The sequence below is a fragment of the Nicotiana attenuata genome, chromosome 8, assembly GCF_001879085.1.
Source record: "Nicotiana attenuata strain UT chromosome 8, NIATTr2, whole genome shotgun sequence".
Taxonomy (NCBI): Eukaryota; Viridiplantae; Streptophyta; class Magnoliopsida; order Solanales; family Solanaceae; genus Nicotiana; species Nicotiana attenuata.
The window spans coordinates 411,100-416,510 of record NC_031996.1 but is presented as its reverse complement, the minus strand read 5'-3'; positions in this window follow the sequence as shown (position 1 = coordinate 416,510).

The following is a 5,411-nucleotide window of genomic DNA, read 5'->3' as shown; positions in this document are numbered from 1 at the left end:
CCTTATATATATATATATATATATATATATATATATATATATATATAAAGATCTTTACAAAGGCCAAACAGCCTCAAACAAAATATACAAAAAAAAAAATAAAGAAAAATCTACAAAGCACCTAAGCCTGATCTTTGCCGGAGCCCGCCCGTCACCGAGACCATCGGGGTCTTCTCTGCCCTGAGATCCGCCGGAACCCTCAAAGCCTTCCTCGTCCTCGGGATATGCCAACTTCTTGGCCTCGACCTCGAGCCTCTTAGCTTTTTCGATCTCAGCCGATAGGTCGAAACCCCGGGCATGAACTTCCTCGAGAGCCTCCCTTCGGGACTTCCACTTCACGTATTTGACAATGACTTTCAGGCGGTCCTAGGCTGCCTCAGCGTCAGCTTTGTACTGGGCCACCATCTCTTCAGCATCAGGCCTGGTTATTTCCGCCACTGACTTGGCTGCTTTAAGCTCCTTGGCAAGGGTATCCCGTTCGGCAAGCTTTCTCCCTCGCCACTTGAAGTTGGGCCTCTCCCGAGGCCAGCTGATCTCGGGAAGTCTCCTTTTTCAAAGTCAATCGGTCCATTTTCCCCTTCAACTCTTCGGCCATGGCCTTGACCTCGTCCATCTCGGCTCGAAGCTGGTCGACCCGATCAACCTTCTGCTGGACCTGCGGGTTTTGACCATTAGTCGCCATGCATAACTCGTCATCACTAACTTCAACGATCTTTACCTATTCCACCAGGTCGGCATGTTCTTTCTCAGTCGCGTCCAACTCAGCCTGGAGATTCTTGACTTCTCCTTCACATTGCTTGCTGAGAAGCTTATACATGTCCCTCTTCTCATCAAGCTCTTTGACCTCGGCCTCGAGTTGGCTAAGCTCATCCCGATACCGGAGAAAGGTTTCATGGTGGAGCACCGAGGCCTGCAAAATTTGAAAAAAGTCATTAGAGTCATCAATAACTGAATTTGAAGATAAAGAGTGTGATAATACCTTATCTGGTTCAGCGCCTGTTGTGCTTCGTTGAACAAGCATGGTGCATCTACGTTGTTCATTTTTGCCTGGTCTTCTTCGGTTACCTGGCACCGGAGATAGCTAGCCACCTCGACAAGGGCGGAAAGAATCCAGGCATCCTCCGGGACGGTGATAACAACCGATCGCTTCCGGCCAGGATCCGTGCTTGGAGCGGGGAACCGGTTGATCAACCTCGGGCTCGAGTTCGGCCCACCGAGCTACGAGGATGGAATTTTCCTCGGCACCTCTAAGTCACCCAACCCGGAGAAGTCTTCGAGGGCAATTAAGTCCACACCATCAAAGAAGCATCGAAGGGGATCATTCGCTCCATGGACCCCTTCATTGGATCGCTCCTTCGTTGCTTGGGCTTCATCGAACATGGACTCTGTGAATGAGGGTGATCCCGAAATATTTATAACAGCGGGCGGGGCAGAGCCGGCGTCTCGAGAGATCTCGGCCGTCACTTCCGCACCAGCCTCATGAACTTTAGGGGGATTAGCCTGCGTCGTTTCCCCCTCTGCTGCCATCCGTTCCTCGGGGACAGACGGCTTGTGGGCCATAAAGATTTCGTCCTCCTCGGGCTCGTCCCTGATCCGGAAGAGTGAGTCCAAGTTAGGCACTTGGGAGTTGGAGCTTTCCTTTGGCTTACGAGCCAACCTTCTCCTTAGTTTCTTTTTCTCCGAGCTCGGGGAGCTCGAGGCCCTCCTCCTTTTCTTCTCTTCTGCTGTGGCTCCAGGCTGCCCCGAAGCAGGAGGATCAGCTGGCAGGTCCTCTCCCCTACCAAGGGCCTAAGCTCAACGGTCTTAGGCAAGCCTGCAAAAAAGAGAAGAGAAGCAATAAGGACATAGTGTTGAAAAAGAAAGTCTAATGCTATTTATTCAGAGAGAGGAATCTTACTGTGAGATCGAGCCTCCCAATGGCCCTTCGAGAGCTCGCACCACGAGCGTTCGGCATAAGGCATCTGCGAACAAATGCCCCCGATACACTTCTTGAGTCGAGGAATGGCATTTGGGACTCGAGCGAGGGCTGCACCATAGCAAACATCGATGAGAAAAGGGAAGATAAAACATGAAATCGATGTTTAAAAGGAGTTACACTTACGTGATACATTCCACTTCTCGGGGAATGGCCTTCACTCGGCAGGTATCAGGTCGGCGGTCCTCACCCGGACAAAGCGTCCTTGCCAACGCCGATCCCCGTCCTCGTCGATACTTGAAAATGGGGCTTTGTTGGCCCGGCGTACAAGCTTTATCACTCCCCTGGAAGATTCGGGGACTGTACAAATGGAGTAGATGATCGATGGTGAACGTGCACGAATCAATTTTGTTCGCAAAGAATCGGAGGAGGATCACGATCCTCCACAGCGATGGGTGAATTTGGCCGAGGCATACGTCGTACCTCCAGTAGAAGTCCAAGATGACTGGGTCCACCGGACCCAATGTAAAGAGATAAGTGTAAACACTCTGATCTCCCTCAACATGGGCAGTAATATCATTGTCAAGCTACGTCCTTATCCGTCCAGCCGCAGTCCTTTCGAACCACAGGAAGAACGGCCTCCGTAATGGAGCAGATGTACCGTGACACCGCCTCGTATCGGCCTTGAACCGAAGATAGCTTTTTGACCTTAAACATCATTAATTGAACACCCCCCGGAGATAAACATTTTCAAGGAGGCTCGTCCGCCGGTTCATCAGCGGCCGCGCCCGGAGCAGACCTCTCGAGGACAACCACATCGGAGACGGTCTCCTCGACCTCAGTGGCTGGCTGCGAGGAAGAAGGAACACCTTTCTGGGGAACGGTCTTGGAAGTCTTGGCGATTTTTATCTGAATAAAAAGGTTTGAAAGGATGAAGAGGAATGAGAAGATGAGGAATGAGAGCTTGCTAAGAAAATCAAGCACACTCGCTTAAGTGAGGGGTAAAAAAAAGGTTTTAACTTGAAGAACGAAGGTAAGAATATTGAAGAATGAAGGAAGTCAGTAATATCTTGAAGGATCGAAGGTAGAAGCTTGGTCAAAAGTAAAAAATGAACGAAGGAAGGGGTATTTATAGGGGCTTCACGCCGTTTTGTATTCAGGCACGACCTGCCGATGGCTAACACGCATTGGGGGTCATTATGACGCGACTGACGAGACGTTTCAGTTTTTTTGTCGTTTTATGTCGCAGCGTGTTGAAGAAGAAATCGAAGAACTCATGTCGTTCCTCGTCGTTTCCGTATAACTTACTTTCCGATAGACGAGGGAGCTATCTGTATACGGGTGACTGGCCCGGCTTCCGATAAACTAAATCGAGATAAAGGACTCATCAAGACAGGTTCCGGGGGCACAACGCCCGCCCTCGAGTATATCAGGGCCATGACCCCGGGATCAGTCCAAATCCCAAAAGACTTTAAAGAGCATTATTAGGTAATCGAGCACGATTAACGGAAGGCTATAATATCCGTGACCCACCGGGTATCGCGGTGCGGATCTCGGCACGTACCGGCGAAAATCCAGTGATTAGTTAAACGGGAGACTTTTACCTTTTATGGAATTGTACCTAGAGTAGGATTTCCCTACTATATAAATGGTGGGTCTAATTATTCAGTAAACACATTGTAACACGCATATCAAGGCAATATACTATTATTTTTCTGTCATTCAAAGTTCTTACATTGTCAATCACTGTTTCATTATTATAAGCCCGAGATCGAAGACAGATACCTCATTGAGGCTGCCCTCAGAGTCCAGAATCATCCCCCGTTTCAAGCGGTTTGATAATTTATTATATCTCTTATCTGTTTATTCTAGCAATCTTTACCGTTTGTATTGAGTTGATCCATGTATCCTTAAAACCACTTACAAATCTAATTGTTATCCATTTTTGAGGGTAGACAATATTATTTGATACACCCTCTAAATAAATAAACAACACCATTTTTTTGGTCGTAAAGTTGTATATGAATATGGTATATATTGTCTTCTCATCTCAAAATATTATAACCCTACCCACTAAAAAGAATCCATAAATTAATGTTAATCCTAAAATCAACCTTTCAGAGAAGATCATATATATCTCACGAATCTGCTAGTATCACAGGTGGTTTTCATCATCCATGAAGTTTGAAAGTAGTGAGAGTTGAAACTATTCTATTCTAGCATCCATCATATATCTTCTCCAATTCTCAATATCTTTTATTTCCTACAAATTTTTATGGATGAAAAAGAAATAAAAGGAAACGAAAAAAAGGAAAGAAAAGGAAAATGTAAGATCAAAGAAAATTTGCTCCTCCAAAAGCGTCCTTGAGAATTGAGATAAATGAAAATCATTTCGTTGCCTTCATATATTTCTTTCTTGGTTGGTGTTCTTTGGCTTTCCCTTGCATATATTTATTAATAGAGTTAACCTCCATTAATTTACTTGCGTGTAACTCCTCATATTCTACATATTTTTGTAGTAACGAATAGGTTGGCTGAATTAGTTTGGTTAATGCGTTGGCTAACTAGTTTAGAATTTTGAATTCTAAACTAGTTAGGAAATTACAGGATTTCAATTTTTACCCTTAGAATGTTATAGCAAAGTAGTCGTGTAGTAACGAGGACACTAGATTTGGGGCTGCATGTCCAAATCTAAGTGAGTATTTGATAGGGTTGTTACTACACTTGTAAATATTTTTTCTGGTAATAATAAAATTTAATTATCAAAAAAAAAAAGTTACAAGAGATACAAAAGATGAAATGTGAAAAGTTTGATATGTAAATAATAATTAAAAAATACAGCTGAAATTATTCATTTAATATAATATTTTTATTGGGTGAAGGACAAAATGGTCACTTAGCTTCTACGGAATAATTTGGTAATTCAACCTAGGTTCCCACTTGTAATATAGTATGATGATTATACAGCCAGAGCTAACCAAACAAAAAGTCCAAACTAAGACCACTTAATTTTGTTCTTAATTGTTGACACCCTATGGGGCATAGAGTTGGTTAAAATTTAAAATCCGTTTAACTTACAACTCTTTTGGTTATAAAGTTGGTCACAATGACGGCCGATAGCCATTCATTTTACAACTCAAATAAATGGTTTTAAAATAGTTATGCAAGTAAAAGATGCAAACTACATTTAGCAAACTCAATCCAAAAAGCTAACTCGAGATATAACAATTGCCTAAGATCATATAAGGTAGGGGTGTTCAAAACCGAACCGAAACCGAAAACCGAAAACCGAAAACTGAGCCGAAGCCGAAGCTTAATGGCTTATTGGTATCGGGTTAACGGTTTAACGGACGGGAACGGATTGAAATTTTTTTATTAACGGCTTATCGGTTTGGGGGCGGATTATTCAATTTTCTTAACGGATAATCCGTTAACCCATTAAAAATATATATATGCATATAAAATTTATTTTTATCCATATGTATATATATATATA